At 43.3% G+C, this 26,248-nt stretch overlaps 1 protein-coding gene and 1 long non-coding RNA gene across 5 annotated transcripts in view; one reads left to right on the forward strand and one right to left on the reverse strand.

Moving 5' to 3' along the window:
* The window catches only part of HIC2 (HIC ZBTB transcriptional repressor 2), a 47,399-nt gene extending 28,430 nt beyond the window's left edge, over positions 1–18,969 (reverse strand). The window contains exons 1-2 of the mRNA XM_061465581.1: positions 18,739–18,969; positions 8,991–9,060 (exon numbers count right to left, since the gene is read on the reverse strand). The gene's annotated coding sequence lies outside the window, so the exon portion shown is untranslated. The remainder of the gene's footprint in view (positions 1–8,990; positions 9,061–18,738) is intronic.
* Positions 1–26,248, forward strand: part of LOC133275580 (uncharacterized) — a 218,879-nt gene that overhangs the window by 122,542 nt on the left and 70,089 nt on the right. For all 4 annotated transcript variants that reach the window (XR_009745600.1, XR_009745603.1, XR_009745602.1 and 1 more), the window contains exon 4: positions 22,175–22,251. This is a non-coding gene — a long non-coding RNA (uncharacterized LOC133275580). The remainder of the gene's footprint in view (positions 1–22,174; positions 22,252–26,248) is intronic.

A 26,248-nucleotide genomic window follows, 5' to 3' on the forward strand; every position in this document is an offset into this window, starting at 1 on the left:
CTCATCATTAAGGAGGGCTCTTTTCTTTCTTGAAATAACAAATAAGCAAATTATTGGGAAGTTTTACACAATTTTAAGCAGTGGATTTCAGAGTTCAGATGAGTTAGAGGCTGCTTCACTGCTGCACTGTCTGCCTCAAAGGCAATAATTAATCTTAATTTTCGGAAGTTTCCAGCACCAAACGTGACCAGGAGTAAAATAAGAAAAACCTCTTCAGGGCTCTCTTGCAGTATGTAGCAAATACATAGAAGACAGGAAAAGAGGAGGCCAGGTGCACTCATCTCCAGAGGCAGCTCACACACCTTGAGAAGTATGTAAAACATGGCAAATTCAAAATCCACTTGCCCATTTACATTTGGGGGGAGAGTAATGGAGATGAGACATGGAGGAAGGAGAGGGGAAAAAAGGGACCAAGTGTTATGTTAGTTACTTAATATATGAACACCCAGAGGGAGTTGCCTTTATCTGTGTATCACAGCAAATACAGGAAAAGCCATGGCAATGCTGTGCCAGCAGCTAAATGTGCTTTTACTTATTTATTTATGCAGATAGCATCCAGCAGTAGAGAAAGGCTGGATTTAAATCAAAGTAATTTAAAGCTACCAATTTTAATCTTGTTTTACATTTACACTGTAGTTATTTTCATAAAGCATGAACAGTGGCTGGTAACTACTGTCATATAGATTTGCAACTAAATATAGTCCGCTCTCAATTTGTATTATTTTTTATTAACCAGAGCTGCCCTATCTCCAGTTGAACATTTATTCTATTTTACAGGTATTTATCCAGCTGACACGCTTCCTCCTTTTATTATTTCAATAAACAGCCAATGACTTTCATTAGACATTTTATTTTTCCTCATTTGACTCATACTGCCCAAAAATTCAAGAAGTAACCATCCATTGAGAACTTTCTGACTTCATTTTCCTATCAAGCATGTAAAACATTTAAGTCCAAACATGTTTAACATTTAAAACAAACTCTTCATTAAAGTGAACTGTAGCTGATGGTTTAGAACTGAATTCTCATTGCCTTTTCCTTCAAAAATCTAGATATTTGCCTCCTATTAAATTAGTTCTTATTCACTAGCTTAGAAAAGGAAAACAAGCATCCTAAGTTTCTTAAGCTTTCACTGTTTTCTCAACTGAAATCCTTTACTGCATTAAACAAAGTCAGATGGGAAAAAAGAAACTTTTGGCAAAAACGGCCTCAAGGTCTCCCTGCAAAGGCAGCTACATCTATCAAAAGCCCAGTACTTTCTTCCAAGCTCTTGTTCCTTGTGCTTAGGGACAGATTTTCTGCAGCTGAGCATTCTCTTTCCTTAAACCTTTCACAGAAGACAAGTAGTGCCTGAATAAGGACGGACCTAAACTCACTATGAAATTTCAGACAGCTATTGCTATTTCAAGCAAGTCATTTTTCCTAGGTATTAAAAAGATTGTTCAATTCAGTAGCTGTTAGCCACTATGGCTATGATGGGCTTGTATTTTGCTGAGTATCCCACAAATTCCTAACATAAAGACTACTAAACACAAATAGAAATAAATAACAATGGGTAAAGAGTAGCACTTGCACACCATGAAAGCAGAAGTACCCGTCATTTTCTTACAGGACGTGTTCTCCTTCCCTTTCTGTGGCATGCATACTGAGACGCTGTGATTGTGACTGCCCACATTCTGTTTAGCAGCTTATTTTAGAAGGAAATCTTTTCCTAAAACCTCTTAATGTTCCTGACAGATATAAAAAGATAAAGCTTAATTTGCTATCAGGAAAATGGCAGAGGATCAGAAGACAGACCTTCACCTGATCAGACTTAATGTTACGTGAAAAGTGCAAAAGAAAGAGGTATTCATGAAACCTTCCCATGCTATTCCAAATTCATGTTTGTCTTCACAACCCATGACATTTCTCAGACCGTTTCTGCACTAAGTCCTTTATTTGTTTATTCCTTCCCAAGATAGCACTTCCATTTATAAAATTCACACCTTGGTTGCTAGCACAGACCTGGCTGCCTGACAAGCTCAGGTAGACCTGAAATGAGGTCTTCCCCTTGGCCTGCTGGGGCTGAGGCCTGGGCAGCTTAGATACTGCTTCTACAGCCTCCCCAGAATGTCCATGTCATTTCTTTAAATCAAAAGCTTCATTAAGTGATGAGGCACAACTATGAGCTCACTTGCTGCTTTCTCGTAATAACATGTGTACACTCACATGAAAGAGTGGAGGGGAATAAAAAGGCAATACATTTACTGCATCCCTCTGTCTGCATGCATTGTATGTTCTTAAAGCCAGGAGACACTCATCCTGCAAGGACGTCACCCAGCAGTTTTCAATATGGGAAATAAATGCCAATTCCACCTGGTTATCCAGTAGCTGCTGGTAGGCTAATGGTGACTCAAATCACCACTGGCAGAACACACCCCAGTTACATTTTGAGCAAGACCTGTTGCACTTCAGCCAGTCTTAACCCGGAGAGGTGCATCATGTGTGTAACTGCTGTTTTCTGAATGGTGGAGATCCTGTTCAAACTCATCCATGACTGCAGGGTAGCCATCCAGTAACCTGAATGATGTGATTACAACAGGAGATGTAATGTATTAGATACAGTGCCCTGGTCCCACATCATACTAGACAACCCTGATAAATGTAGCCTGGACTTTGAGAGAATGTCCCTGCATAATTTACCAGTATTGCTGGATTTCAGGTTGTGGTTAGATAGGAAACGTGCAGAATGGATCGTTCCATTCTTACAGGTTTCTGAAAAGAGAAAGCTGATGCATTGAAAGGGATAAGGCTGATAAAACCTCTTTGCTCCTTGCTAAAACATCAGTTTTGCTGGTGTGGGGGGAGAAGGAGGCATGGGGAGTAAAACTACACATCTCTTCTGTAAAAGAAAGATGGCTTGGTACCTCAGAAACAGTCTAGTAAGAACACTATTTCCCTTACCTAATAAAGTTCCCTGTCCAGTATTAAAGTAATCTTTCAGTAGCACTTCAGCCACCTCAAAGGGCAATTTAAAAAATAACGTTGGGGTTTGATGTTTAAACAAGCTTTTCCAGCAATTACTTGTTAATAGCATCCAGAGGCTCCAAGCAAGAAGCAGGACCCATCATCCCCAGCAATTTATAGTAGCAATACGGAGAGTGAGGCAGAGGATTTGAAGGGAAGGAAAATGCTGGGGGCAGGGAAAGGGGGAGGGTTAAAAATCACAAGTAAGATTGCTAGGTATATCCAACATCTGAAAACTGGAATAAAAGCCAATGCCATGTACCAAAGCCCTCTGGAAACACTAACTGTTAATGTGTGTGTATATATATATATGTAAAAAAATAAAAGCAAGTCATGACTTCCTTGTTTGCTCAGACAGATGAGACCCAGCAGCTTTCCTGCAGCCTTCTGCTACCCCTTTGGCACCCTGGTGCCCTTGAGTACTCAGGTGTGCCAGGCAATGACAGCTGACAGGTACAAACTCATTTGCCCCAGGGCTGCCTGGCAAACGAACTCGGGAGAGCTCCGTGAGCTTGAAGAGAAGGAAGAAACTCTCCCTATTTTGCCTAGAAAAGCCTCTCATAGACCTGCTCCAGAGCTGCATGGTTTGTCAGGTGCACTGTTCACGCTTGTGCTGCAGTCCATACTCCTCCTCGGGGCAGGGGAATGCCATGCTGCAGTGAGCTCGCTTGCTCCCAGGTTCACATGGAAGCATTCCAAGCTACTCAGCTTCTGACAGCTCTCCAACTGCTCTTCCATGCTGTATTGCTTTACATTACATTGCTTTCCCTGCCAGGAGGCACTGCTGTATTACAGTACAATCGTCTAGCAAAATGTAAAACTGATTTTTTCACCTCCCAAATACCAACTGACTGTTGCCACTGCAGTCACAACTATAAGCCCTGCCCTGTATTAGACTTTCCCACTTTTGTGCACGTACAAGAGATTTTTAATACCTTCCCTCCCCTTCAGCCTCCTTCCCAACTTGCTGCTGCTTCCCTCCTCATCATGCTCCACAGCCCTTTCTGTGGAGGGCAGCCATCCTCAGCATCCAGCCCAAGGTGTCCCTACTACTCAAGGTAAAATGCCTAAGGCAGGCCATGAGGTGCATTTTCAGGCATCCAGACTAAGTGTAGCACCAAACACAGTGAGAAAAATAACTAGAAACATTGTAGTGACTCTCAGCTTCAACAGGAATCTGAGCCTGTTAGTAAGACAGACTTTTAATGAAGAAAATCAGCTATGGAAACATTTTATAACACACATTTTTAAGGTATTAGGAGGAATTTGGCTCTAATTCTCTTCATTTCAGTGTGCTTCAGAATCAGAGAGAATGATGATTATATCATTTACATTACTTGTGGGCTACAAGGCAAAACTAGTTCACTGCACTGCAGTGGAGCATTTCCTTTCTAGTTTTGAACTACAAAACCAGTCATATTACAAGAGCAAAGGTCTAGGTCTCTGTTCTTCAGGAGTAGCCAGAATAGGGCCAATTTAAAGAAGGAGGCTGGTAGAAGAAGCAGTAAAAAAAAAAAGAAGCGGTAAAACAGTGTACAGGCAGTCTTTTCCCTTCTTATCCCTTGTGCAGTTGTTAAAGATCTGATCCAGAGGTTGCATCCAGGCTATCATTTTTAGTAAGAACTTATCTGTCCTTCATCAATTTTTCTATCTGTTTAGACTTCTGCTATCCATAACACCCTTGGCAATGAGTTTCACGTGGTAACTGCTGCTTGACGGAGTACCTCCTCTTTGCCTGCTTTGAATCAATTTAGTTAACACGAGAACCATGAAGAATCACTCCCCACTCCCCTTCTCCACCCCATTCATGACAGTATAAAACATCTGCAATTCCTGTAATACATCAACTCTTCTCTATGTAAAAGAGAAGCCAGTCAACACGACCTGAGACCAATCTTTGATGGTCTTCTCTGGACATTCCCAAGCCCTCCACTACCTTCCAGAGGTGGCAACCAGAACTGTATGTTGTTGAAGATACTGGCACACCATGAAGCATTCTGATGGTTTCTGTTTGGTTTACCAGCTTGGGTAAACACCTAGAGAGCTTGTTGATTCTTCAGGGAGTGCAGCATTTCCTCGCAGTTGGCCATTAGTCTCTGCAAGAACTTTCTGGGGACTCGCTGCAGGTACTGCTCTCAGGGAGTCTGTTGAGGTGCAGGTGAAATTTTTCATCTCCTCATAAATGCTGCCACAGATCTCTGTTTGTTTTACCCAATTCAAGCCAGTCAGACTCACAGCTTTCAAATCCCTATTTCCTCCCCTTGCAAAGTCTTCCCAAAAGCATGGAAGTTTGCAGCCGCTCAAAGCTCACCACCACTTTCTTTCACCTGTGCATACAGTGAGAAGTGCCACAAGCCAGAGAAGCAGAAAGTACATGGTTCTGCCGACAATCAGGGGAAAGCATTGTTACATTAAAATCTATCCTGACTAACCAAGGAAACTTTCTTAAGCTTATCCCAGTGAATATTCCAGTCTTAAAAAATTTCTCAGGCATTCCCATGTAATGGGTCACTGTCCTGAAGGATCAGACTTGGCAGTGGGATGCACCATTCTCTACCCAGCCTTGTGAGTCCCTGCTAATCCAAAGAGATGTACTTCACCAAATACAGCTGCTTCATGTAGTTGCTCGGTTTATCTCCCCTCTCTTAGCTGAACTGCCATGGTTCCAAAAGCCCTTAAAATTAATGACAGATATGCTTGTAGATTAAAATCTATCTACCTGTTAATGCTGTGTGCATCTCTTGTTCGTAACAGCACTGGCAGTCACAGTGCTCATCAGCCGCAGTTTCTTTGGGCTTCTTGGTAGTGAATGCTGGGAGAAACAGAGTAGTTGGTCTGACCCGTTCTACAATTTCTAGGAGGCAGTTGTCACACACCATGAGAAAGACAACCCAAAACCAAGTTACGGGCTGAAACACTGCATCTCAGCACACCTGACCAGAACACTGAGCAGACTCCTGTAAACACATGGTTAACAAAGGGAGCTCAAGACACCGTAAGAAAATAACAGCACAGACACATTGTACTTCTGTAGTTAGAAACCTCTACATTTGAATGAGCAAACTATAGAAATAGTAACCTTTGTACATCAACAGAACTCTACTACTACCTACAAGCATGAGATAGAATGCAAAAGCTAGGTGAATAATGTAAGCCAGTTCAGCATACTGAAATAAGAAACGGTCCTTCTGGAGATCTCATTTTCCAAACACTTTGCACACAGTGCCTGCAAAAATAACACTGAGCGTGTTAAGTGCTGGGGAGAAGAGTCCCTTTCCTTCAGTTTTCCAAGGAAACAAATGTGGGATAGAACATCACTTTTACTCAAAACAAATTTCCACCAAATTCCTTGCTGGAGCTCTGACATCCAAGCAATTCAGAAAGTCAGCAGAGACCTGCCCACACCCATCACCATTACTTTCCTAAGACTGGAAAGAGAAAAAGTTGTAAGTTTTGCACTCAGCCTCAAATGTTAGTCACCCCAATTTTCTCTTTTGAAGTATACACACAATATATACACACACACAAACACACCCATGTATTTATACACACACATAAATCACTTCTGGTGTTTCTTCTGAAATCCCTACTCTGACTGTTCTTGAAGTGCTGAACCTAATACATGCTTCCCCAGTTAATTTACCCCCTGTATTATACAACACTGCCATCCAACGAGGGATCAGAACCCCCTGAGAGCTCAAATACAGAATCCACCACAATCTGCTCACAATGAGCAGAAAAGTTACTGTTGTAAAGCAGTTTACAACAAGTGTCTTAAATGCTATTACAAAAAAGTGACAACATGGTCACAGCTACACCGGGCAAGGAAAACAGTTTTAGTCACAGGACTGGTTACTTGCTGCTGTCTGGGAAGGTGTACATCAAGGGGTGAGGAAGCAGTCCTGACACACTGGACCCATCCAGGCCATGAGCTGCAAAAAGCACGTACCATTTGCTCACATTCCCCCTCTCTGGTAATTAAGTGAAAACATGCAAGAAAATGCATTTCTTAGTCTAAAACTATCTAGCTCAACTGGTTTCAGAGAAGATTTAGCTGGGAGGAACAAGGATGCCCTCCCTGAGATAGATGTTCTGGCCTCCGGTGGGCATAACTCTCCCAGCAGGACTTGACAATTAGTAATGTTGATGCAGTAAATGCATTTAAGTTCAGTTCTGTTAATATGGCCCTTTCCCACCTGAGATTAGAGGATCTCTGTTCACCTGGTATCTTCTGCATTTATGTTGCCATTGTTCCAGAAGCAGAACTATTACTGGTGAGGAAAAGTTACCCATAGTAGGGGAATGGGCTCTTCTTCTAAGGCACAGAAAGGGGACAGTGGGTGAATTTATTCTGCAATTTAAGAGGAGTACTTCTTATCATCTAGGACATTTGCATAAACCAGCTCCCTCAGCTCTTGGTTTAATGAATAAAGGAATCAAATCTTTCATTGCATACTGCAAATAACCACAAAGATTTGCCATCTGAAACAGCTATACATGGCTCTCTCCCCATACCCACCACCTATGAATAAACATTTAAGTGATAATCTGGGAGAGCTGAAAGTGGGCAGAGCTCAGTGCCAAGCCAAGTTGATTCTTCAAGGACATATTTGCACAACACACTGCTGAAAATTTTGGAGATACTCTGCAGTGGCTTCACTATGTTCAGTTTTTCCTCAAACAAGTGTTCTTAAGATTTTGTAGCAAGCTGCTTAGTTTCCTGCTGTGCCAAATTTACATGGGAGAAAATTTAGCTGATCCATTAACATTTGCATGTCTTATTTCTTTGTGCTGTGAAAAGAGTCAAATGAAAGAAACTTGCCCCAAAGTGGAAATGGCGGCTGCAGAGCTGAGGGGGGGTCCCCCATCCTCACTCCCTCAGCTCCTTGCCATTTCAGACCTGAAGAAAAGCATAGCCAACAGGCAGGCAGAGGAATGACAAACCTGCACAGCATCTGGCTTCAACCGCTCCAGCTGCTGCTTACACTCAGTAGCAGAATCACATCCATCTCCTCTCAGGGACAAGCCCCAGAGCCACCCACCAGCCATGCGCCGGTGATGCACTATACCCAGGATCTATCCATCTATCTTAGGTGGAAAAGAGTATCCAAGGTACCTATCATGGCAACATCTAAATGCAAGTATCAGAGCCCTTTACAGACAAAAAGGTCTTTCCCCCAGGCTGTTTAAAATTTGCATGTTCCTATGTAGCACTGAAGATAGCAATGGTGATTCATTAAGATAATGATTTAAGTAGGAGGCTTAAGAAAGTCAGTGTGGATTAACATCCAAAGGGCTGCAGTTGGAGCTTCTCCACTCCAGGCTGCCACCTTCCCTTTTACGGGAAGTGATGAATTCCAAGAACCTAGAGAACTGTGAATTAACAGTAACTGGATCACAACTACAATGCACTAGAGCGCAAGAGCACCATCTCTACTCCAGTCCAACCTCCTTTGCAAGGTGAAGTACAGAATTTTATGCTGCAGGAGAGTTTCCAAAGCATTATAAATTATTGGCTTTTTCCTTCATTTCATTAGTTTGTTAGTGTAGGATCTCCTCAAGAAAAAAGCGTGCAAATTTCTTCTAAACTGTTTTTCTGTCCACCTTAAAAACAAGTTTTCTTCTAACCAGTTGTCTTTTCCACAACTGAATAATGAGATGCATTTGATAAATTGATTGCTCCCACATAATAATGTAAATACACATTGGAAAAAGCACACAGATCCTTTCCAAACCCCAATATTTAACCAATTTGCAATCAGTTACGAGTTAAAGCATGTAATCTGTCTGTAACATGAGGTTAATGCTCAGACAGTAAAGGGCGGCTCATGCTTCATCCCTGCTGAGATAGGGGCCTCCATACAGTGATTTTGGTAGGATACTTTCTGTTGCCTTCTAGAAAGATGCACAGGGAACCAGTTCTGCTATTCTGCTCACTCATTACAGTTGCAATAGGGCATCCCAGTATATATTGCCTCACTCACCACTAGCTGTGCTTGGTCTTAACGTCTTCTAGGCACTCTATCCCATGCTGATTCAGTACAGAATAGCTTCCTAGAATGCAATTATAGAAAGAGTAAGGGTTTGTCTTAAAAAGGGATTATTCTAGAACAGCTATTCCTTATTAACTACTCCAAATCACCTCTTTGTTAAGATGAAGAAGTTAATTGGGAATAACTCTTCTGCTCAGACTTATAACTTGCCTTAGTCTGAATCAGTCACCCTGTTTAGATGAGCTGTTAGTACGGAGTCATAAAATCACAGCAATGGCTTCACCAATAAAAACAGACTCACAGTTGCAATGGAAGTTGAGCTGTGGTGTAGACACAGCCAAGTTAGTTGTAAGGTGGCCAAATAACAGGATCAAAAAATGGGTATAGAACAGTTATTCCTATATTAGATCTCATCAGTACTGCATGTGACTTTTTGTACAAGTCCTGGATCTGCACTGTTCAAACTTGGTTTATTCCCTAGATATATGGAGACCTTAACAGCAGGGAAACTTTGAGTTCTGTAGCTTCTTTGTTTATTCTTAGCTTGCAAGATTTCTCATCCAAAAAGGGCTGAGAAAGTACCTGGCACATCTTGGATGCTTATTGAATACATTAAATAAATCAAACGTTTTATGATAAAATTCCACTCCCCCACACTAAGCAGATGTAGGTGCAAGTCAAAGAGACTTGAAAAATTGCACTAAAATTGATTTTGCTCCAGTTTTCCCCAAAGGAAAAAATTTCTGTGTGGGATGAGACAAAAAACATGGAAAATTTCAGCTATCGTGAACAACTGAAAACAGAAATGGAGGAAAGACAGAAGCCAAAACTGAACTTCACATTCAGAATGAATAATTTATATTCTCTACAGTGTTCTGTATTACAGGCATTCCTGGACTTACACGTAAAGTGAAAGTCTGTCTTGGGCTCATCACACTTCTAGTGAAAAATGCCAGAGTCTCATAGGCTCCTGAGGGGAAATCACAAACCAGAAAGAAAGTTCTTCCTAATTTTAAGAGGCTAAAAGAGGCAGGACCCAACCAGCTGAACATGTGTGTCACAACACTAGGAGAGTTACTTATAGACAGTTGTCAAGTCCTGCAGCACAAAAATCTGAGAGAAATACTGAATACCTACAACAGAAAACACAAAACCGTCTCATGTTGCATGTGTTACAAGGTAACATACCCTATTTAAGGTTTCTTCTAGACTGTTAGAAGAGGACTTGGGTTTGGTATACATGACTGTTAAACATCACCATCTGCATGGTTTTCCATGCCTGAGGTCTGTGCCCAGGTAGTTGGGCTCTGGTGGGGGGCTCAGGGCAAAGGGTTTCAGTGGACATAGTCCAGCCATTTCCAAGGATGATACTGGCATCTCAGAGGAGCTCTGACACAGACAGCACGGAGCTCAGGATTTCAGGGCAGCATTCAACTGCCAGACCCACAAGACCATTTCTGTTGTCCCTGCAACTCCTTGTTCATACCACACCTCCCGCACTCACACTGACAAAGCTGGTCCATCCTGTACACAGAATGAATCAGGGATCCTGTGTCAAAAATAGCAGGTGATCCAGCCTGCCATTACTTGATTGCAGTACCTGTGTAACTATCAGTCTCCCTTTGCATATAGGCAGTCTTAGTCCATGTATGTAGGATTTTATAAGCAACTTTTATGGACTGTTTTCCTCACTGGAGAGGAAGTTAATAGAGACATGATAGAAAGGGGAAAGGGCAATTATAAATACACGCAAGTCAAGTGAGACAAAGGATAAAAGAAACTGAAACCACTTCCAGTCTCTCTCTCCAAATTCCATACGCACGTTGTCTCTGGCACCACTTCACAGTAACCCCAAAAGACATTCACCTGCTCCCACAGCACCAAGAAACAAACAGTGGAACAGGAACAAAGCAGCTCCCTCCCACCTAGGATGACCAACGTCATCCCCTGATAGCGCATCACGAAGGGAAAACCTTACCATTAAAGCAGAAGAAAAACAAACACACATGAACACACACAGCTCTCCTGCTCCATGCTATTAGCATCCTCCTCATCTTCTATATGCATCTAATATCAGGAGATTTACATTCAGGGCAAAAGCTCATGCTGGCAGGAGAGGAAGGTACTTTGGAGAAGAGAGGGGAAGGCAGACAAAAAAGCTTACATTTTCTTGGCTTGTGATCAGCAGGCTGGATGCGTTCTGTGGAACTAGGCCAAAGTGTTAGTTATTATATTCAAGAGAACATCTGAATCCCAGCTCAAGGGAGCCGAGTTTGCGGCTCTCATTTATGCTGTATATCAATTGAATATCAAACCACATTTTCCGCCTTCTGAATAATAAAGCTTAATAGTTTGGGACTCCCATATGGTCTATTGTTAAAATATTTCCAAACACTGGCTGCTGTTTTATTTCTAAAGGAAAGATTTCTCTTTCCTCTTCAAGCTTTACTTGTTCAAAAGATGCTTGTAGCAAAAGCTAAATATATTAATCCTCCAAATATTTCCTGACTTCTAAGAAGAGCCGAAAAGTGAAAGGATAAGGAAAAACAAATACATTTTGAAATTGGCCTTTTTTTAATGTCACATGCAAATGTTTGTTCCAAGCAGAAGCAGCTGGTGCCACCAGGCTCTGCTGCTCAGAACAGGGGGTGCAGGAGCTTTCAGAAGCCACGAGCTGCTCTAACAAAGGAGGACCACACAGGCTCAAGCCATTCACAAAAGGACCCAGGCCGATTATTTGACTATTACTTACAAGGAAGCTTGGCCAGTAACGTAGGCAATAAATACTGGAGAAACCTGTTCTGTGCATAACCCGGGTTTGTCTTTTCAGAAGTCCTGCTCTCTAATTAGCTACTCATTCCTGGAGGGCATTGCTGATGGATGGCGTGTATCAATTTGGTATCTTTAAAAAGTTAAGAAACTTGTTAAATAATAAAAGCATCAGCATAATAAACACTCTGCAGGTCACTACTGCCCCTTCCCAGTCACACCAGGAAAGAGTTTTTGCAGAGAAAGACTTGGTGGCAGAGAAATTCTCTGCTTGCAAGGGCTGCAGTGCCCTGCTCAGCAGCCAGGTGAGAACTGAGACATGCTCAAAGGAGGACCAAAAGGTCCTGCATTCACCAGCTGCTCGATTAGCACAGAAGGACTCAATTGCTCAGTGAGCAGAAGCGAAACCACACAGCACTGGTTGTGCGCTGGTGTGAACCTCCAGCTCCACCTCATGCAGCTCTTGCCGTCCCCATGAAGCGCTCCAAGCTCGCTCTGACAGGAGCTCTCAGTGCAGCACCAGCTCACACGTCTGCCGGTCACTCAGCAAAGCAGAAGGTGCTGAGCTAGGCACAGCCAACAGCACAAAATACAGCACACAGCACAAAAAATGCGGCAGTTCCTACAGCTCGGGGAGCCAAGCAGAAACTTCTGCTCCCCTTACTCCTCTGTTCTTGCCCTCATTGCTGCTTCTCATTCCAGTCTCCTACTTTTCCCTCCTGCCTCCATCACCTATCTGCTCTACCATCGCCTGCTCAGCTCCACTGTACAGGTCTTCAGAGGCAGCTGTCCTAACCCCAAAACTGGTTGCTCATACTCATCAGCTGCCTCCTCTCCAGAAAGGAAGAAATTCCAGTACTTCAACATCTGTTCTCATCCCAATTTGGGGAGAAAAACTGGGATTAGAGACTCTCTGCAGAAGTTCATAAGTTCAGGAAAAAAAAGAACAACCAACCCCAACACTCATTTACTAACACCAGTGCATATTGTGCCGTTTGAAATGGAGTATTTTCACATCACTGAAACCAAAGTTGGTTCATTTTGGTTTGGTGACCTGACCTGAGAAATTTTGTTCTGAGTCAGTACACTCTTGAACTGTGTTGTTCCCACAACCTTGCACTGCCTCAGAAACTGCACCCTTGCAGCCTTATAACCCTGGTCTCTCTTCTGGATCAGACTCCCTATAGCACACACTGAGGTGTTGCATGGCACAGCACAGTCTCCAGGAGAGCTGTAACACCATATGGAAAGACCAAGACCCTTGGAGTTCAGCAGAAGAGGATGGGTACATCAAACAACAGCTCTCTGAACAGCTAAGGACTACCTGGAATCCAGCACAATGTTCTGAACCAATTCTGGGTGAAGCCAAGTAAAGCAAAGCAAAGAAGTATTCCTATACAGTTAGCATAGACAGGTTAATGTAACATTTCTGGTAAAAAGCTATGTATTAATTTTACAGGTGATCAGAAATCTAGAATTGGGCTTTGCTGGGGGGGGGGGGAATCTTCAATTTTAAAGAAACTCAGTTTTTCCCTGAAAAAGCCTCTTCAAAGAAAAAACTTACATCAGTCTGCTACTGACCACAGCAGCACTCTTACAAACTGTCACAGAGATAATACAGTGAACAAAGCTCATTCTTACAGAAATTTACCCTAACAGGAAACTTAAAATACAGCAACATCAGCACCCCTCTGCTTCCTAGTATGACCCAGGGACTGTAGGATGGAGTTCATCAGCTGAGGATAACATCTAGTGTAGGGAGAGCCTGACAAGCATTGAACTAGAGATTCTGCAACATATGTCTGAACAGTCGATCTCTTCCTGCTTCTACCTGAGGCATGGACACAGTTTTTATGGTAGCTGCATAGAAACAAACACTGGTGGAGCTGCTGAAGGCACCGAGCTCTGCCCCAACTGTCAGGGATGCCACCAACCCATGCTTAACAAGCAGCTCTTACTCAAGCGTAGAGGACTCAGTGTGAGGATTAGTGTGTATTCACAGAACATTATTTTAGTAGTTTTCCTGTAGACTCTGTGTTCTTACCCCTAGGTCTGTATATCTGAGAGGAGGTGGAGTGCATGTATGGGTTTGATTTACTTTAGAAAAAAAAAAAAGAAAAAGGAGAGACACTTAGCCTGTAGTTCCAGTGTTGGAAACTGCAATAAACCTCTCTTTTTAAACCCCATAACCTTGTGACTGTTTTATAGTTATAAGGAATCATAACCAGAGAGAGATTTAGACTAACAGTGATCTGCCCTCAAAGACATTAATCTGTCACATCTAATAGAAGGGGAATAAGGAGACAAACCTTTCTTTTAAATGATTCAAGCAGATGGCGTATGGCTTTGGTGGGAACTTACTGTAAGTTGCCCCTGTAACAAGGGTAAATTTGGCAGTGCTGCACACCCAAAGACACTATTTACAAGTCAGTGTGAAAAGTATCTCTGCATGATTTCCTTGTGTTTTAAACCCTGGATTCTCTGTGATCGTATCTCACCACTTTTGTGGTTGACACATCCAACCAGCTTTCCACCCACTTTCTCACCCCCTTTATGCCAGTAAGACTGAGTCTTCCTTTTGTTTGCAGCTTTCTTCTCTTCTTAAAGTAATTCTTTACTCTTAAGGGATCAGCAAAAGCTAATCAAGTGCATTGTGCCAACATGTTAAAGCACAGTTTTATATCAATATTTCAAACATAACTTTATTTGTCTGGACTTCTAAAAGCGTCTTCCTTACCCCATAAAGCACATAAAAGTCTTCGGGTTAGTTTCTCTTTCCTTTCCTTCTCTATGCCTTATATGGGAAATAAAAGGTTTATTTTCTCTCCTTCTCTCTTCTTCCCCCAAACCTTATTGCCCAACTTCTCAATTCTCATTTTATCATGCAAGTTCTCTTTCTCCCTCTTTCTCTTATCCATCATGTTTCTGCAGACTCACTTAAGAAGCATTTCTGGATCGCTTTGCTCTCGGTTCCTTCCTCTCCTCCAGAGGAGCAACAAATGCCACCTGGGACACTTCACTGCATTTCCTCTCCTGGAAGGAAGCCAAAGCTTACTTAACTCTTTTCCTCAGGTCTGCCACTCAGCCCACTAACGGAGCCCCTTTTTCCACCCACACTGAACAAGCTGTAAGCTTTCCAAACTTGTCTGCAGAGCTTAATCCTAAATTCAGCTCGTTGTCCTATAAGAGACAAGACATGAAACAAATACCAATGCTTAAGAGTTCTCATGATATCTCAAAGCAGGTGAAGACCATTATTGTCAGATTCCTAGCATGCAACAAGGCTGATGGGGAGCACTGAAAGATACGGAGCAGCAAGAGACCAAATTCACATGCAGGGGCAGTCCAGGAGGGTACAGTGAATTCAGAGGAGCAGCAAACTTCTACACTGGTTTTCCAGACCGGTTGGGGAGGATTGGTGTTAGAGGACCTAAGGGTAATCCCAAGATTACCCTTCAATACACTCACAGGGAGCAAATGTCACTTTGCATGGTGAAGCATGCCAGCCAGGGAGCATGCTTTATATTTCACGTTAATGAGTATTAGGAACACAGCTTCCTTCCTCTCCCTACTTCTGATATAATTAAGCACTAGAATGAGCATTTTGTTTCAGTCTACAACAGCAACAGACCACAGCGCTGCAGAATAACAGGAAAGGGAGAGAATGAAGAAAAAACACCCCAGCCAGGTGGTAGACACTTACTGCTCCGGCCACCGCACAAAATGAAGGCTTGAGTGCACATTTTTGCCCGATTGCATAGCTGTCTCTGCTCCCCATCTAATCTGCTTAGAAAACTGGTTTTGAAGGATATGGTTCAGACATACCACTCACGTTGGGGGAACTAATTTTCTCAGAGGTTGCAACACAACCTCTCCCCCTCCTCCACAAGCAGTCACTGCACTGGCAGGATAAGCCGGAGATTCTCCAGCGTAAGCAGGAAGGCACAATAAGGTGTGCAGGCCCTTCTCCACCCCGATACCCACAGCCCTTGGGGGTACCACAGGGAGCAGAGGCTGACAGCCCAGCCGCTCAAAGGGAGGTGGTGACATTCCTCCGCCTGCTCATTTCAATTGCATTACCATGTTCAGAGGGGGATGTGAGAAACACACAGTGCTAGATGTTATACCGAGACAACGAAGAGCACAAGGGAGTTGCAGACTCCTGCTGTACCAATTGGTGGCTGGGTTCTGAACTCTCATTGTGTGATCCTATTTCTCCTGTCATCCAAGCCATTTTTGCGAACTCCAAGCATACGTCCATTTAAGCCATGTGTCCTGATATCTAAACAGCTGAAGGGGATAGGAGGGGTAGGGAGAGAGAGGAACCACTGGATTTCTGGTGACAGTGTCTAAAATACACATTTGCACAAGGAAGTCTCACTTCAGATAGTCACTTAGCAGAACAACTACAGCTGCTGACAGGCAAGAGGTACAGTTTCAAGTGACCATCAGACATAAAATAGGCCAAATAAATTACTGCAGTCTAAAGGGAGTGGGGTGGGTGTGCTCGCACAAATGTAACAGAGATAACAAATGGATTACCAATGGGTGACCCAATGTCAAAGATTAGCAGACCCAAGTTCTCATTTCAGTTACACCGTACCAATGACATTACCTAAGATGTAGCAGAAGCGAAACTGAAATCAGAGTCCAACCCAGGATGTCAGGGAGGCAGCTGCTTTAGTATTTTAATGCCTAGAATTTCAACCCAGTTTGCTTTGTTTCAGGAGTCTAAGCTGTCTTTGGTAGAAGGGCTAGCAGCAGCCTTTGCCAGCTGCCATGTGATCCGCAAGGATGTTTTCTAATGGAATTGGGTTATTTTGTGAGGCGGGAGTTGTTTGTGATGAAGGCAGACAGCACAGGTATACTGTCACTTTTTGTCCCTTTCCTCAAAGGTTATCTTTTATTTCTGTTCCCTGCCCACACACTTTCCCTCTCCCCTGTGCTCCCCTACACATAGCCCCATCTGTTCTTTGGAAGTACCAAGAATGCCAGTCATGGTCTTTGTGGGGTCTTTGAGGAGACCCCACTTACTTTAGTAAGTGGGTCAGATAGTGCTTACTCTCTGAAGTAAAATACAAGGTTTTTTTAAATATGTACATAAATAATTTGTAAGCCTTCCAACTATTAATTGCTGATGGAAATTAAGCATCTGCTAACAATAAACTCCCCATACAAATGAGAAGATAGTTTGAGTCTGACTAAAATGCTTTCCCCTCCTAATTGCTAAGAAAACCATTTTCTTGTCTTTTACAATGGCAATTTCATTAGTTCTGCAATTATCAAAATATTTCAGGCCTTTCTCTTTTGTGACAGAAAGGAAAAGCTCCAATTCCCACTCCAGCTCTGCTGTCAGGGTACTGCAAAACCAACTGAGAAACTGCCAATAACGAGTAGCCATGAAAAGTTCTTGGGGCAGAGACTATGTGGGTTGCAGAGTCCACCTGCACACCTTCTCTCCCCATATCGTCCACAGTGCCCTAGAAGTCTTCCATATTTACAAGTATCATACTACAGGCTATATATGACTGTGGCAACTAGGTGCTGCAAGTGCAAAGAGGAGCTGAAATGCTGATAATGCGAGAATGCTTAGAATAGCTGATGCCAGGGGAAGAGAAGGGGGCCACCAGCTGAATTCGCATCACACAAGGAAATAAGGCGGTTGGGTAAAAGCCCCCATATGGCTGCTAGGGAACATGGAGCTAAAAGGGCTTTCACTGCTTGGAGAACTGCAGATCTCCTCCAGCTGCTCATCTCACTCTGTGTAACTTAGTGCAGAAACATAAAGAAGAATTCCAAAAGCCTACAGTATTTTATTATACAGGAAAAGCAACTAGTCCTTTGCATGAATATGTTTTTCTGCATTCAAGAATCTCAAAGCACTTAGCTGCAGTACTTGCCTTCTATCAACTTAAGGGATGAAAGGCCAGGTCTAGCTCCCTCAAGGTCAAATAGCAAGTTCAGCAGCAAAAGATGACTAGGACTCAGTTACATCCAAATCCCATTCAACTATTCTACCCATTAGATTGGAGAGATGTTAAACACCCTCAGAGCGTCAAGAATGACTAATGCTCTCCAGTTCAGCCTGTGATAGAGAACTGGGAACTTGCACATCTCCTTCCTCTGCCTCCCACTCCTCTATTACCATTCCCATATCATTCCAAACCCCACATGATGAGATTTTCCTAATCAGCAATTAAATAGTTAATGCTTACATTACAGCAGATGGAACAGGAGTTGCTGCGGGGAAGGTATGCAGAGGGAAGGAGAAAAGAGAGAAAGGAGGAAAAAGCAGGCAGAGAAACAAACCTAAAGGAAAGCAGTTTTCCCACTAAAAGGAGTGATTAGTTGACTAGACAACCTAACCCTTAAGACTGTCTAGACTAGGATAAAATGCTATATTGTTGAAGGTGTTTTAGAGGCATAGTGTAGGTAAGGCTCACAGCTTCTGAGCATGTGGTAGCCAAGGTAAAGACTAATTAGGACATGTTCACTAACACATCTTAATGCTCCACTTTTAAATCCTTGCCTAAGAACTCAAGGCTATGCAAAGCAAAGGTCTGATGCTGTCCTAATGATTATAAAAGCAAAGCTATGACACACTGCAAAGAAATCAGAGTGTCGAGGAATCGCCCGGGTCTCACCTCCAGCATTTTTCATACGCTCATTGAATGCTTATGAACATTTGCATCTTAAAATATTCACCAGCCTCTCACTGAAAAACCTGCCATGACATTTTTCCTCTAAAAATCTAATCAAAGCTCCAAATGCCAATAGGCAAAGACACTACAGGCTAACAGCCTACACTCTTGTGAAACTTCTCCTTTTGCTCCAGTGTTTGCTCAGGCAAATTTGGAAAGGAGGGGGTAAGGGGAAAAAGAAAGGACTAGGAAAAGTGTGCCCAGGGCCTTAGCAACACCATCATTTCAATAATCTATTACCAGATTTGTAATTAAAATCTGAGTCCCACCTCACTAGGGCAGCCAGATGCATCCACAGAGAACTTATTTAGAGGGTTGTTACAATAAATACCAGGAGAATTACGAATGCTGTAGCTTCTTCTTAACCCTTCCAGCAATATTTCAGGAACCTCCTGTCAGTTTGAAAGACTGATCGTTTTTCTCTCAGCTTCTTGCAGGCTCTAGGTGTGCCCCTAACCAAATAGGCTTACCACTTAAAAGCTTAATTGCACCTGTGGCTTAAACCTTATCCCAGACAGCACTGGGGAGCATTTGGATTTGGGCGTTTCAGGTGTGGGACTGGGGCTTGTGCTCACAAACAGAGCTAGGCAAGTCAGAATAGGAGCCCCTAGTAAAAGAGGACTCTATGTATGCCAGGGAGCAGGGGATGGGGAGGAAAGAAGTGCTTTTTTTTCCCCCCATTTTGATCACATTTAACTCTATTTACATTTCCACAGCTGGGTTTGAGTAATGTTCACCTCCTTGTTTGTGACTGAGGGCAGATTTCACAGTCTCAGATTTCTTTTCCACAACAAAAAGATCAAAGTTTGAGCCCCTTGTGCAACTTAGGTGTTTACAGTGAATGGTGCTAATCGAACGGCAAGCCCTCCCTCCCGTTATCAGTCTCACACTGAGCCAAGCTCCTTCATTCCATATGCACTAGGAAGGACTGAGAGAAGAGAGCCCACGTCTGGCATGGATTATAACCCACCATCCCTTTTGCCTGCTCTTACACAGGAACTAAAATACAGCCTGCTAGGGGAGGGTTTAACACGTTCAAGTAAAGGCTTGTTCAGGGTCTTTTCGGCAGGGCTGACGAGCTGTTTCCAGGTTGTATTTTTAAAGAGGCTTTCTAAAAAGCAAGTAAGTGCTGTGTGAAGAACCACAGTGAAAGAGAAGGTTCCCTTCACTCACCTTCTCAATACCGCCTAGGCTCACAGTGCGTCTTGTTGCCAAAGGAAACCTGTGCTCCCTTTGCAAAAGTTACTGGTGAAGATAAAAGAAATAACAGCGTAATAGGAGTCCATGCAGGCAAGCTTCCACATTCCTGATTGCATTCTGTCTCATGCAAGGACACACAAACTTTCTGGGTCTGTTTTGTAAGCTATGAAATGGAGCTAAATTTTAGGGGTTTGTGAATTGCTTTAATTAATAATTGCCAAGCACGCGTCTTCAGATGGAAGGTATCATATAAATATTAATGAGCTGACTACCGTCTCTTAGGAATCGTAAGCACCATGGATGGATCAAAGAGGACATGTAGCTCTAAGAGACAGAGTGGTGGGAGTTGGCTCTGTGTTTAACTATAGTTTAAAGTAGATCCTCAAGACTGTTGTGGATATTCCCTATCAAGTTACAGCAGCTTTCAATTAAAATTACATTTTATCCTTAGGCAAAATTCCACAGTGTACCTTTTAATATTAGCAGAGCACATTTTCACTCATGTAGATATTTCTTCTACATACATGCATTACTAGAGCTTTGTAAATAGGGGTCAAACCAACTGGGAAATAGGGGTTTTACCTTCATTTTCATCTAAACAAATACCCCTTACCTAGTTACATTACCGAAAAACTTCCTGCTCTGCTGGCGATGCCGTGACAAGAAGCAGGATGAGGACGTGGCAGCTGTTTGCTTCACAGTGTTCAGAGATCAGTCTGGCAACACTTCAGACATGGAGCTGTCCTTGGAATGAATATGGCAGAAAGTGCCACATGGCAAAGATGCTGCTTCTGCTCTCCTGAGCAGTCACCTCCCGAGCACGAGCAGCACAGAACACGACTAAGAACAGGCTCGGGAGAGCTCCGAGCCCCTGCCCGGGCTCCGGGTGGGTGCGTTGGTGCAGTGGGCCGGGCGGCATTGCAGCATGGAGCCGGCTGCCCTGCTGGGCAGGCACGCTGGGGAGCAGGCTTGCAGCCTCCTCTGGAATGCGGGATGGCCGCAGGCCTCTGGAGTGTTTTCCAAGGAGGTGCTTACATTTGTTTCTCTAAGGGTCCAGTAAAACTGTGGGGTTTTGTTGTTGGGGGTGGTACCGGGGAATGAGGAAGAGCTGCTTTGTTGTTTCTTGAAAAACCCAAAACATCAGAAGACAACAGGGAGCAGGGACCAAAGGTCTTTCTTCCCCTGAGGAAAATTCAGTCTCATCAGCTGCCTTCTTACCTCTCTCAAGCTGTAAGACCCCGTGGCCAGCTTTCTGCCCACCTCTCAGGGGACAGGGCTTTCTAGATGCTTTGTGAGCCTGACACGTGGCCAGCCAGGCCATTTTCAGTGACTTGCTTCCTTCATGCGGGCTGCACTTCATTTCCTCAACAGTCACACTGACGGCCCTCCGTCCTGCGCACCTCACGCATGTCTTCATAAGCTCTGCTCTCTGCAGTCGTTGCTAAGGCAGTGCTGGAGCTGCCTCTGGTTTTGTCTACACTGGGGCAACTGGGGCTGACTGCTTAGTGCTGGCAGCAAGAACAAAACTCAAATGGCATAGGCACACTCGAGGTGGTTGTAATTGTGTCCCTGAGCTGCACAGAGGGAATACAGCAAAGAGATGGCGTTAAGAATCCTTACCACTTCATTGGCAAAAGAGGGAGGAATCTGGAAGATGCTCAGGACAGACAGCATCTTGACAGCTAGGAAAAAGAAGCCCCAGAAATTAATCTCCTGGGGTGCCAATGAAAGATGGAATGTTCACAACATATGAGTTGTGGCCAAAACAATGGTCTAATTAACTTGGATCTGCTTGCTGTGTTCAGTGCTAAAAGATGAGACAGAAAACATAACTGTGTTTTGATAATAAAATAAATGTGGCCACAGTGCCAACAATTTTTAGGCAAGGAACCATGAACCCAAACCAGAGGGATGGGAGGGGAATGTCTTCCCCTAGCCACACCAGGGAATTTTACCCCTTACTATGAATAATGTTTTTATAGCAAACCCAGGCACCAGTCCTAGCAAATACCTCTCTGTAAACTGTAGCCCAAACGAATCACTTTGGAAAAGGTCATACCACCTCCTGTTCCCAGAATTAAGTTAATTAGCACTTGTCCCTCTCTGTATAAGGTCAGGGATCCTCCCACAAAGGAGGTACACAACCAGATTGTTAAAAGATGTACATATGCCGTCTTAAGCAAACAGGCTTCTTTGTAGTATCACTAAGATTCCCTCTGGCCATCCCCGTAGAAGAACTCTCAATTGGAAGGGAAGCAGACCGGGGGATTAGCGTAACCAGTGCTTTGCCAGGTACCAGGAGCACAGTACAGGTCAATAGGTATGATGGTGGTTTCGTATTAGCTAGCAATCTCTCTCCATCTGGGTGACTTTTATCAGGTTCAGCATCAGCCTGTCATGCAGAATTAAATATCTGACCTATGGAAATGTTTTCTTATTGAATTTGAAAGATTTGCAGTGCTTTCTCCCCTCTTGACACACTTTGTTTCCTCTTATTCCATCCAGGCATTTGTGCTATATATATTGAAGTACTTCACTTCTCCATGTGACCAGCTACGTGCGCTGTGAGAAAGTAAATCCAGGTAAGACCTGCTATCAGTTATATCTTGGTGCAACTTAAGTTTGATCAGCAATGAAGGTCAACATGCTGGTCTGTATTTTTTGGCCACAAAAAAGTTACACGGTTCATTTACTGAAAGCAGGAAAAAAATAGCCAAGCCCATGAGGTTCTTAGGCACAGAATCATTGTCACAGGTTGCTTGCCACAGTATTTACATAAAACAGGTGTTTAAAAACAGAAACCAAACCCAAGTGTTTAATTACAGATATGTCCATCCTCATCTAAGTCTTAACATAGCATAAGCTATGTAGGATGCTAAACCCTACTTCTTTATCTAGGAGCCTTTCTGACGGACAGCCTTGACTGCTACTGCTGAGCACTGCCTCAAACCTGCTGAGACAGAAGGGTTTACACAAAGGAGGACAGGCCCTGGTTGCCCAGACAGGATACTGCTTTGCAGGACCATAGAAAAGGGTCCTGAGCCTATTTGTGTCAACTCCCTAAACCACAAACCACAGCTAGCCCTCCCTCTGAAGCACGTGCTTGCTGCTCCTTGCAAGGCTGGAGCAAGATATTTTGGCATCCAGATCACAGCCTTTGGGGGCCCACCCATCCCTTTTGGTCTCTTTCCATTCCTTATCACAGACCTGCAGACCCTCTCCCTGGGCAGCAGCAGAAACTGGGGCATATTTGCCTTGACGTTTGGCACCCTTCTGTTTCAACATCGCCCTGTGCTTCTGACCCAGAGAGCAGCTTACCCACCCAGCTGGATTCTCTGATAGCAAGAGTGGGGTGACACGTAGAGAATCACATGTAAGCAATGTGAAACTGGCAACTCTGGCATTTGAAACAGAATTCAGGATGCACTTGGCATTTCAGCTTTAAACTTAAAAATAAATGAGGCAAAACTGATCTGTAGCAAAGGAACGGCTTATGGGCAGCTCAGACTTGTCCTAGGCTTTCAAGCCAGTCATTTCCCATAAATACTCATAATTTTAAATAAAGAAAGGGGGAGAGGAGACAAAACAAACTGAGTCAACCACTTACTGCCTTTCTGATTCAGAGTCCTCAGCAGATGTAAGACAGAAATTATTCTATGAAAAAGGTCCTTTTTATGTATCTGGGACAGCCCCCAAAATTTTTACCAGAGGGGAAGAAGAGGACAAGAACTAAACTGCGAACTTGTCCGCACCCTAGCAGGAATTCACCCATTTTTCACCTCCCACAGGTATCATTAGCATGCTACTGAGAGCAGAAAAAAAAAGCAGCTAAGATCAAACACAAGCTAGTAACAAAGCTCTTCCTCTTGTCATCCTGCAGTGGGCCTGAATTTCTGGCTGCAGCTAGCCTTTTCCTGAAAGGCTGGGTTAGTTCAGAGTCCCTTTTGAAAGAAGTGCCACACTATGAACGTGCTACAGCTGCGACACAGAAAGCGCAGAAGGCAGGAAGTCTGACGTTCACACCAACCTCAGCCCCTTCACTCACACCTCTTTTCAAATAGCTTTAGCACATGGAGCCCACATTTTCACATTCTCAGAACTAGCTTTATCTATCACTCTGCAAGTTTAAGAGAATTTCTGAAATGGTACAAGTCTCCCTTTTCACATTCAAAACCTCATTCCACTGAGAGAAACTCTGCAATTGCTTTTATAAACTCTTCTCCTCGCTGATTCTTGTTGCTTCACTCCCATATAAAATAATATCTAATTAAAAGAAAACTAGAATACAGATTGAAACACCATACCAACTGGTGTCACAGTCCAAAAATGTCCGGATTTTCAAACTTAAGTCCACCCCTGTGGCCCCCTGTGTAAAAGGGGCCACACACATGTAGGTGTCAATCAGGCTCGGTGGCAAAACAGAGGGACCTAGGCTGAGATTTCAGAATGGCACAGACTTTCCTGTACAGAAAGAAAGTGCCAGTCCTCACCCATCTGGAATGATTTCTGCATTTTTCATTGCAGGCTTTTGGAATTTGACCTCAAGAAGCCAGGTGCTTGATTTCTGCATCTCCTGCTTTGCTGTTTTTGATGACAGAAACAGGAAGAGAGGGAAATAAAGGGAGGAAGAGAGGGAAATAAAGAAAAATGTATTATTTTCAAGGCTACACCATAATTATACCTAATGTTACCATTGTGACTGTTTTTGCAGGCAACTCAAAAGGTCTTTTCTGTGCCCAGAAATTCTGTAGCTGATCTGGTACATTTTACTCCATTCATTTAAAGAAAAATTACTCCATTCTCTTCCTCTCATCACCAGCCTTAAAATAAAATAACACTCAAAATATTTGTGGGAAATGGCAGGCAAATGGGTAGTAAAGCCTGGAGATTGCCTGGCAGCAGAAAGCCACAGGCAGAAATTAGCTGTGGCAAGTAACTAAGTGAGGGCAACAAAACCCAGCATTGTCCAGCATTTGGACACACTGCAGAAGACTGGTGATTGAGTGGAGAGATCCTGCAAGGTCTCAAGTACTATTTTGAATTAGGTAAACTAATATCTCCTGTACCTGTACCAAACCACACAGCAATACATAGTCTCTATGTTTACAAAGTCTGCTGGCAGCCGTCCTGGAAGTAGCATCTATCTTGGAGAAGATCTTGTGTTTTCTCTTGGTCTCTGGAAAACGATCCCAAACAAGTGGCAGGGACACACAGTTTTGGAAGCCTTTGCATGTTTATCTTTACTGATAAGCCTGCAATCTTTGCTGAAAGCACATCAGCATGTGTGTGCAGCAAAACCTTATTCCAGTCCATGCCTTCCTTGGAACAGGCTTTGTTAGAACTAGGCAATGCGTTTAACTCCTTAGTGGCCAATCTAAAGAGGCCTTGGTGTAGAAGACTTCCTTTTCCTTCTCAAAATGCATCATGTCTTCATATAGCTCTGAAAAACAAGCAAGCACGCCAGCCCTGCTTTGAGACAGCAGCAGTGCAGATTATATACCTACACTGACACTGTCAGGGGAATTTACCCTAAGAGAGTTTCATCTCCCTGAACAGCCTCTGGTTCTGTGCTGATCAGAAGTATTGTCTATCTGAAATAAAGGCATGCAGCAATCTAAGTCGTGGGCTGAACACATGAAAATTCATTAAGAGGACTTGTTGAAATTATTCTGTCTGATTGATTGGAGACTGTCAGTAGGAGCTTTTTGGATATGTAGAAGTGGAGGATCAACCTTCATTCCAAGACATCCGATCCTTTTCTAGTAGCTTAACTAAACCTGTTCATGCAGCTTTGTTAATACTTGAATTCTCAGTTCACACACAAACATGCATGCCAAGGGCGAATATCCAGAAAGGCACTAGGGATCTCCCAAAGCTGACATGCCAAGGGCTTGGACAGCCTGAAAATTACAAACAAGTGGCTTTTTTCTGACAGCAGGTTCCATTTATTTCCTCCCACTTGCTCTTTCCTCATCTCCTTCCTACACCCCTGAGTCAACTTTCACCAGGCGAGTTTCAGTTAAGCATGTGCTTTGCCAGAGGTGATTTTAAATTATGTTTTTCAAAGTTTATTTATAATACACACGCACAGTGCATGATGCTTTCAGGGCTTCCAGAGACTTCAGCATGTCAGGCATGACTCTGCCAGGTGGAAGGAGCACTAATTCATCAGCTGACCCACAGAAAAACACCTCCCCTGTGTGCTCCAAACTCAAAGTTGGAGTGAAATAAGCTAATTTTTGCTCTGTTATCTCCTACCTAATATTCATAATTTCCATGATCAACCTACTGGAAATTCCAATTGCAAAATTTTGGAGGAAGCCAGCTGATTCCCCCAGCTGATCTTGTAGCAAAACCAGCAGCCCATGACACAATGCAATGGTCCTACCAACAATTTCCCACTAAGGCAAGAGCTGGGAAACAATGAACTGAACTGGGTGAAACTAGAGTCAAAATTCACATGATCCAGCACTCCCTGCATCTGGCAGGCAGCAAGTTTCATTAAGCCATGTTTGTCCTAAATGGGTATATTTGACCAGTTTCTACTTTCATCAGAAAAGCATAACATGACCACAAGAT

The sequence above is a fragment of the Pezoporus flaviventris genome, unplaced genomic scaffold (genome assembly GCF_033815535.1).
Source record: "Pezoporus flaviventris isolate CSIRO_AGI_PZ_B2104156 unplaced genomic scaffold, CSIRO_AGI_Pfla_v1 ptg000041l, whole genome shotgun sequence".
NCBI lineage: Eukaryota > Metazoa > Chordata > Aves > Psittaciformes > Psittacidae > Pezoporus > Pezoporus flaviventris.